Here is a 9,742-nt window from a genome sequence, read left to right as displayed (position 1 = left end):
GCATCATCATCCCCGACATAAAAACTGGTATTGCTGCCACTGTGTTTGTCATTGAGGAGCCGACGTTTGCTGCCATCCCACTGCTCTGACCTGAGGTAGCCATTTTTCCAAAACAATAGTCCATTAATCCTTTGTTGGCTAGGAAGGTTGCTACCAATATATCATGCTGAAATATTTGTTTTAATACGAATACGTTTTTGAAGCAAGTCTTCACAGCTATCGTCTTTGATATATCAACTTCTGGTGGGACCAAAACCGCTGTCCATGGCAACCCCTAACATCCGCCTGGGAGCCATCAGCCCCTACTTTTCCATATCGGAGCACAGAAACAAAATGACAGAAAAGGTAACTGGAGGGAAATGGACCATGTGGCAGTGCTTGCAATTTGTCCCCCACCGGTGCCCCCCCTTTATTTTTCTGACCCCCTCCAGACCCCCCCCCCCCCCTGCCAAAGATACTCCTTGGTATTAACTTCTGAGCCACAACGGGTGCACTTGAGGAGCCTTTCTGTTACTAATCCTTGTTAATTCCCCCCCCCCCCCCCCCCCCAACTCGTAGAATGACAAACGCAATAGTTGTGCAGTTCTATCTGATATCTTGTATTAATCGGGAGTGAAGCGTCTCCCTCTGAGTTTTACTTTTCTATCGACGAGGACGAGAGTGAACCCCCTCCAGTTCTCGGCCCTTCACTTAAGCCCTTTGTTTGCAGCTTCAGCCGTGTCTAGAAACCTGCAAGTCATTGAGCTCTTTCTCTAAAGACTTGTTTAATATTTGCACTAATTTGTTAGCAAAAGAGTAGCCACTCTGAGCCAGGTACACTATATTTTGTTAATGTTTCTGTCCAGTATAGAATTTTTTTTTTTTTTATTGACATTAATAAACTTCTTAATGTATATTTTAAACTAACAAAAAAGTTGCTTATGAAGGCTGCATTAAGCTTCACCAGGGCTCCTTTTCCAATGACCTCTGTATGCACAACTTGTTAACGATTAGATGGCACTTGTATGATTTTTATTTGAGTTCTGAAATTTTAATTGGGGGGGGTAGACAGTACCCCCTCACTATGAAGTCTTAACCTCCTTAGTGTTTTTTTCTCCAAACCAAAAAAAAAAAAACCTGTAACAAGGATTGGATTTTTTTTTTTTTTTTTTTTTGGCTTAAAAAATGGCATTTTTATAAAGTCTAATCTTTCTACTGAAATACGTGTACAACACTATAAAAGTACAAAGTCAGAATTGTAAAAAGTATAATAATGATACTAATGATGATGAGGAGTAATATGAAATGAATAATGAGTAAAAATATGAAATTAATACCGTTGTAACAAAAGGCGCTATATGGACGCCAACCCGACACAGACGGCACACTTATAAAAGAACATTTTATTTTCTTCGTTTGTGGGCTACGTCTTCCCCCATACCCACAGACACAACACAGTCCCACACTAAGCACAAGCATAAATTCGAATAAACGCAAATCAAATTTCTTTATCTCCTCCACTCCTCTCAGCAAGCTTAGTCCCTCTCCTCCTGACTCTGGCCTCCCGGAGTAGTATGTGTTCTGCGGGCCTCCCTTTATACCCACCCGGAAGCACTGCAGGTGTTTGTTGACCCTGCATCTGGCTGCACTTCTGGGTGGTGAAGAACCGTCCATATGGGCTCAAGAGGCCATGCAGCTCCCCCCCTGGTGGTGGCCATGGAGCCCAATAGGGCTGAGTCCCAAAATTCCATGCCCTGTGGCCCCAATGCAACCCGGGGAGGGCTGCCACCAAGCCGTTCCGGGGCAATGCTGCCCATTGTTGTCTCCTCCCAGATCATGTACAAAAGGGGTGTCCCCGGCCCCTTTGTATCTGCCCACACCTGTATATACTATCAATATGTCTTTTGTGTGGTCTATCTTTCCTTTGAATATGAAAAGCGCTTAGGTGTACAGCCATTTACCTGAGACCAGTCGGCATAACGGTTTGTCTCAACAATTTTTTTTTCGATTATGCCATCCTCAAGAAATAACTTCAGATAAGTAAGTGGATCTTGGCTATCGGCGTTTATTTTTTATTCCTGGCTGCCCCACAAAATCGAAACGAATGTGGTGCTGGTTTATCTGAAGCAGGGTCCACAGAGACCCCAAACGTGATTGTCCCTTGCGAATTCATCAGAATCGCTATCGATTGCACTGTTTGTTTCAATTTCACTGCCTGAAAGTAGATTCACTTTGTCGTCACTGCTGATGAGGGGCTCCTATCACCATCCAGAGCGTGCAACACCTGGGCTGCTGAAAAACGTTGACAAACGAGATGCCATTACGAGGCTAGGAATGAAAGAGTGGGTTTAATTAACAATAGCAATCGGCACTTAATTAAGCAACTGGTTGGAGTGAAATTGGAGTTTCAGGCCCTGACTTGGGTGGTCTTCTGTTGACTCCCTCACTTCACATTTCCAATTGTTCCATCCACACAGTACTCTACGGGTTGTCTCTGTATCTAATTTTCCATCTCGGACTACCACTGATCCTAGATACTTTGAAGTTATCCACTCATTTCAGTAGCTATCTCTCTGCACCCTAACTTCTCAATCCTGCCCATCATTAAACCTCCGGTATTCTGCCTTCTTCTTCTTCCTATTTATCTTCAATCCTCCATCTTCCCGCACCCGTTTCCATTCTTCCAACTTCATCTCCATTTGCGGTGCTACACGATATCATCGTCGCAAAGCCTGCACCAGGGGGACTGATTTGAATCCCTTGACTTGACCCCTCCATAACCACATCAAAGAGTTGAGGCCTTCAAGAAGGTCCTTGGTGCAGACCTCCTCTAACTGAGATCCTGTCTGTTACCCCAACCCTGGTTCTCAGTCCTTCAAACATATCCTGAAAGATCCTCACGTTCTATTCCGGTCCTCATTTCTCTCTCTCTCGTGCACCACCAGACTCTTGACGTGTCACTCCTATCATAAGTTGTCTTCAAATTAATGACACCCACATGCAAAACCTTTCTGTTTTTACTGATGCTTCTTAATGAGTTGTCTCAATGCGTGAACTCCCATCAGTTGTTCCTCTCCATGGCATAAAACTAAGCCACTCCTCTCCTAAGGTGGTCTTCCTATTTATCATCAATCCTCCATCTTCCAAAGCCCTTCTTCATTCTTCTAACCTCCTCTTCATTTCCACCTTCCTGATGCTACACACCACAGTGTTGCCTGCACAAGGAGGTTTGATTTTTAATCCCTTGACTTGACTCCTCCATAACCACATCAAAAAATTAAGACCTTCAGGAAAGTCCCTGGTGCAGACTGAGATCCTGTCTGTTACCCCAACCCCAGTCCTCACTCTTTCAAACATATCCTGAACGATCCTCACGTTCTTCTAAGGTCCTCATTTCTCTCTCATGCACCACCAGACCTCTTGACGTGACACTCTTATCATAAGCCCTCTTCACATCAAACGTTTTCTGTTTTTCTCGATGCTTTTTAATGAGTTGTCTCAATGCATGGACTACCATCAGTTGTTCCTTTCCCTGGAATAAAACCAAACTGCTCCTCTTTTAATGGTGCTTTCTTCACTAAGCCTTCTCTCTATGACCCAAATGTTACACTAATTACTCTAATGTAATTCTGCTTAATTTCCACATTTTTGTTCTGACACTCATGTTACTAAAGTCCAGCTTTCTCTTTTTTTTTTTTTTTTTTTTTTCTTTTCCTTAAACCTTCATCCCATGAGAATGATATGCAAATAAAAATGTAACAACTGACACCATTTTACACTTTCTGTGAAGCCAACGTTGAAAAATGAACAAAGGCAAAAATTGAGATAAGCTAACTGGACCTGTAGAATATTTTGTTTGTTTACTAAAGGAAGTTAAAAAAACACTCTCCGGGGGTTTTTAGTGTGGGAATGAAGAAAGAATCCGATCATTTAAACGACTTCTTCCTTGTATGGCAACACCTGTCTTCGAAGTCAGAAAGGTTTGGGAAAAATGACCCGCAACCCCTGGGACCAGGGCTGCACCCTTCTTAAGTCCTATGTAGGTGTTGCTCATTAATTAGTCGTCTCTGCAATGTGGAAACCCCCTGTTTTAGTGGGGCTTTTTCTTTGTTTTGGTGTCTTGTGAGCTTGAGGGCTCCTCTCAGCTTTCAGTCTCTTTTCGTTTTTAAGGACACATGAATTAATAAAGGAGAGAAAAAAAATCTACAGAGATTTTTAGCTTAAGTAAACGTTTTTTTTTTTTTTTTGGTGGGGGGGGGGGGTCCACTTTCATTTAATTAGGAATAAAATGCAGATTGATTTACCTGTCCTTGGCTAGTCTTGCTTAGACAGGCATGTAATGCAGTAGTTTTAGAGACGACCATGAGTCAGTTTTGCTTAGAAGTGGGTGGAAACAATTAGATGGCTCACTGAGCGTCACATTTCTGAACCAATCTGACGCCTCGTGAAGGCGGAGCTCAAATTGGAGGCGGTGCTGTCGTTAACCCGGTTGGACAGAGGGCTGCTTAAAAGTGGGCGGGACAATTAGATGACTCACTGAGCGTCTCATTTCTGGACCAATCTGACGCCTCGTGAAGGCGGAGCTCAAAGTAGAGGCAGTGCCTTCAAACTGCAAATAGCAGTGGTGCTCTTGTTAACCTGGATGGAAAGAGGGCTGCTTAAAATGTGGGCGGAAAAAATTAAATGGCTCACTGAGCGTCACATTTCTAAACCAATCTGACACCTTGTGAAGGCGGAGCTCAAATAGGAGGCAGTGCTGTCGTTAACCTGATTGGACAGAGGGCTGCTTAAAAGTGGGTGTGGAGAACTGGAGTGTTCATTGAGCAATCACATTTTCTGAACCAATCCAACTCCTCGTGAAGGCGGAGCTCAAATAGGAAGCGGTGCTGTCATTAACCTGGTTGGACAGAGGGCTGCTTAAAAGTGGGTGGGAACAATCAGATGGCTCACTGAGCATCACATTTCTAAACCAATCCATCGCCTCCTGAAGGCGGAGCTCAAATAGGAGGCGGTGCTGTCATTAACCTGGCTGGACAGAGGGCTGCCAGGCCGGGGTCTTAGGTATTATGGGGCCCTAGGCGAAAGAGGGGTCCAGAGCCCCCCTGGAAGCTCTGCGAAATGCGTGAAAATTAGACCAAGAAGACGTTTTCTTGTAACGTTACGAGGTCATCACCCTGCGTCCCTTTTTTGCCCGGAGTAGTTGGCTGCTACAATTTAGTCAGTTTGAACTGTTTCCACTGGGCACCACGTGGCGGTATGTAGCTAAGCCCAGCTTAGCTTTTTTTGTATTTTTTTTTTTTTTTTTAGTTTTTTTGTCCTTTTTTTTTTTTTTGGGATTTTTGAAACTTTTGGAATGCATTGGGGGGGGGGGGGTGGGCCGGGGGCCTGGCCACCGTCGATCCGGGTCCCCCCGGACGCCGGGGCCCTAGGCGGTCGCCTACTTCGCCTATGCCTGGGGCTGCTTAAAAGTGGGTGGGGAGAACTGGACGGCTAACCGAGTGTCCCATTTCTGAACCAATCCAACACACACTGGGACACCTAGAGCAGGACTCCCATTGTCTTCCCACCATCTTCAGCCATTCATTAGGTCAGGGGGTACTCGTCACAGTTCTGGATGGCCAGTTTCCTAGTTGAACTCGGTTCTTGCTGATAATGAAACTTGATATTTAACTGTTTACCTTGTTAGTGTGTTCCTTCATCCAAGAGAAATTTTAATTGCACTGTGGAGTTTCCTTCTCTGAGAACATTATCTGTGTGCTTTGTGGACCAGAAGAGATTTCAACTTAATGGTCCTTCCAAAGCCCCTCTCATGTATTTTAGCAGATACTTCATGGGGCTGATGCACAGTTGTTTAAAAGGAAGCACATAGACTGGAGAGCTGCTGGTTTCCTGGTTATCTGCATTGGGTTATTAGCTCACGTCTGGTTAAGAAAACGGGTAAGAACTTAAAAGTTAAATGCAGCCACTAAAAACTAAAAAAAATAGTTAAGAGTTCTGAGTTGCAACAGCCAAGATAACTAAAATTGAGGCAAAAGATTTGGACGTGAGCATCAGCAGGCCTTACTCCCAGGAAGCAAGTTACCCGAACTATCCTGTAACAATTCAGTAATTATTTGCCGCTCTGACGCGGATCTTTCTGATCATAAAATAGGTCATTACAATAGCAACTGATGAGAAGAATTCATAATGAATTGCAGAATTATGGTTCCTCTAGCGTGCCTCTCTATCTTGCACAATTTGGCTCAAAAACTCGGCAGCACATCGTCATCTCATAACAGAGATTTGAGTTCGGTATTTTTCCGTCCAGCTGTAGACCGTCCACGAGAAACTGACACCCAGACAGATACACACCAATCCTCGAGATATCAATGTTTTCTGTATCAGGGACCCTAAAACATTGAGATCCATCGAAAACCAGAGAGAGCTTTAGATTCGTCAAAAATTTCTTTCGCTCCTCCCCCATGGACGATGGTTATGGTAGGGGAGGACGCAAAGCAAAGCCGTATTGCTTTATTATTAAATAAATGGGTTCTTATTAAGAAAATGGTTGACGTGAAAACCTACTGCCGGGGCGGAACTCCAGGACTGTAATTGAGGACCTCTGATCTACAATGTCTTTGAGTGAAAATGCTAACAAGGTATAGAGTGTGAATTTCCCATCGGGATTAATAAAGTATCTATCTATCTATCTCTATCTATCTCTATCTATCTCTATCTATCTCTATCTATCTCTATCTATCGATCGTTAAATACTAAGGCTCATTATCGAGAGGGTATGAGTTCTAATTAGGAAACTGGCTGGAATGAATGGAAAAGGAGTTAATTAGCAGCAAAAACTGGTCACTAATTAAGAAAAGGGTTACAATGAAAACCTGCAGGCACTGTGGCCCTCAAGGATGGTGAATGAGGACCCCTGTAATAAATAGATCAGAGGTTTTCATTCTCACCATTTTTCCTAATCAGTTTTCACTGCTAATTAACTCCTTTTCCCTTCATTCTAATATCCCTGTTTTTAAGGATTCAGTCCTCTGAATTGATTCGTTTCTTCATTAAAAGGCAGCCAAACAGAAATGAGACGTGAAACGAGCCGACAGATGACCAGCTAAACTGGGGCTTCAAACTCCAACCAGTCTCTTAATGAGAAGCCGATTCTTGCTGTTCACTAAATCCGTTATTTAATTCCGCAGCTTGTTGCTGCTCTCATTCTGCTACAGCAGATATTTCCAAAACTGTTGATTTTCTGTTTATTTTTTTTTCTAAGAAACACCGTCAAAAGGTTGACCGGAGAGATCAATCTTACCGAGACCTTTATTTTCAGGTGAGCTGGTCATGTGGCGGCTCGTTTTGTGTCTCATTAGTGCTTGGCTGCTCATTAAGGAAAAAGAAACCACTAAGGGGCCTGAGTCAAGTTAATTTAAAGCAAGAGAAGTTAATTAGCAGCAAAAGCTGGTCACTAATGAAGAAGATGGTTAGAATGAAAACCTGCAGCCACTGCGGCCCTCCAGGAACAGAGTTAGATACCCCCGAATTAGATGATCCCTGGAGCCTTCAGATGCTCAGCAGGTGCACATCTCCCCTGGTACTCGGTTCCTTTTGCTCGCCGTGGGGTCCCCTTTCCTCCTTGCTAGATCTTTTTACCTTCTTTATTTTCTCTACTCGGATCCTCTTTTTTTTTGTTTTGTGGCTGCAGGTGGATTCCTTGCCGAGGAATGGCCGGGCAGATCATGACTGTGGGTGAACAAGCAGCCCAGTGACTTTCCCTAGTGCCCACTCCCTGGCCATAAGGCCTTCCACTGGCATGTACCCCAAGCCCGAGCCACGCTGTTTTTTTGTAAAATGTCACTCATTGCCATGGACCCTTGACGTGTGGTGCACCAGTGACACATAGCGAGGCCGGGATGTCATTTCACTTGGATGATATAGCACCATGTCATTTATTTACTGTAATGTAATTTGTGTGACCAATAAAACATTGGAGAAGACCACTCAGGACTTGAACTTGGCAACCATGGGTTTTGAGCTGGCGTCAGTATCGACTGTTTCACTGTAATGAAGGAAGTAATTTAACAACAACAAAAAATAAACTGAAAATTGGAAAGCTTTTAGCCTGCGTTCTTTTGTTAAAGTTTTTAAAGTCTATATTAGTATGAAAGAGAGAAGTATGGGGGCAAGGGTCGAGGTTTATCCAAATCCTGGAGTCGAACACCATTATGGAAGGGAAACAGGAGTCTTTGTTAGTGCTGATTTTTTAATCATTTGTCAAACTGTAGTTTCTAACACTATGAGCCGGATCACACAGTGTCAAGGGCTAAAAGGGGGGTCACATAATGGGTTGCTATGATGGCCCACTGCGATCTTTCAAGGAGAAAACCCCAGGTTTGGTGGAATCCTGGACGATCATCCTAGTAAGTGATTCTGCAAGGGGGATCCAGCGAACCCGGGAAATACTTCTTCTTTTCATCTGCAATTCTCTAAAGGGGGCACAGGATCATTATCGGTGGCGATTCTGGGTCTCGAGGACACTAAGAAGACAAAATTGGGGGTAGTTTAGGAATCAGAGTTTTAATAATGTGTATTTAAATACGAGAAAGTAAATTTGGAGTTTTGCGATTTCAGAATCGCTATGGTGGACGGGAGATGCAGCTGAATGCTTTACTACACCTTATGTTTGGCTTTTATTTTTATTCCTACCTTGCTGACATGTTGAAAGCTTTCTTAAGGTAGGCCTAACCCTAACCAGCAAACTAAGTTCCGACATCTAGAGCTTGTCCTACGTGTTCAGCCGGTTTTCAGAAATGCGTTGCCCTACTTTTATTTTCCCAATCTGCATGTTCTCATTTCCTCTCCTGACTGCTAGAAACATTCCTGCCATTCTGCAGAGAGCCTTTATCGGGCCGTCCCGTAGTCGGATCGTTTTTTTTTTTCTTTTTTCCTCCCTTCCTTAAAACGACAGACAAGGTGTGGCTGAAATCATTTGATCCATGCAGTGTTCCTTTTGTTGCCAAACCTTTTGTTGCTACCATTTGTTTTGATCAATTATTTAAAGTGCTAAGATGGAAGGCTTTTCAGCAATAAACCTTTAGGCTTGTAGAACTCGAGCGGGTGGTCTAAGGCTTCTAATTTGTTGTGTAATCCAACACCTCTGTAAGTAACAGGTTGATCATTTAGCAATCAAGTGGCTGAAGTGTATTGTCTTACATGCATTCCCCTCGAGCTGTGATGTCTGCTTTGTGGAATTTTCAAGCTGAAAGTCCCCCCTCCAAGGCTGAGCTGAATGTAAAATAGAAAAGATGACTTTTGGAAAAGCACTTGCTTTAGGTAAGGGGGGTTCCCAACTCCAGTCCTGGAGGGGCGCAATGGCTCCAGGTTTTCATTCTCACCCTTTTCTTCATTAGTGACCTGTTTTTGCTGCTAATTAACTCCTTTTCCATTCCAAAGAGGATCCAAGTAGAGAAAATAAAGAAGGTAAAAAGATCTAGGAAAAGGAATGAAAAATCGTGAGATTGAGCCAGCAAGGAGAAAGGGGACCCCACGGCGAGCGAGAGGAACCAAGTACCAGGGGAGACTTGTACCTGCTGAGCATCTGAAGGCTCCAGGAGTCATCTAATTCAGGGGTATCGGACTCCATTCCTGGAGGTTTTCATTCTAACCATCTTCTTCATTAATGAACTGTTTTTGCTGCTAATTAACTCCTTTTCCATTCCATGAGTATGAGGTGAGACACAAACAACTGGATTGGTTAAAAAAAAATATATATATAAAT

At 43.5% G+C, this 9,742-nt stretch overlaps 1 protein-coding gene across 5 annotated transcripts in view; it reads left to right on the top strand.

Annotated features, from left to right (window-relative positions):
* The window catches only part of ezrb (ezrin b), a 197,985-nt gene that overhangs the window by 100,417 nt on the left and 87,826 nt on the right, over positions 1-9,742 (top strand). The gene's annotated exons all lie outside the window — the stretch shown is intronic.

Source organism: Erpetoichthys calabaricus, chromosome 15, assembly GCF_900747795.2.
Source record: "Erpetoichthys calabaricus chromosome 15, fErpCal1.3, whole genome shotgun sequence".
Taxonomy (NCBI): domain Eukaryota; kingdom Metazoa; phylum Chordata; class Cladistia; order Polypteriformes; family Polypteridae; genus Erpetoichthys; species Erpetoichthys calabaricus.
Note: the sequence above shows the minus strand (reverse complement) of the source record. Positions and strands in the feature narration are given on the sequence as shown.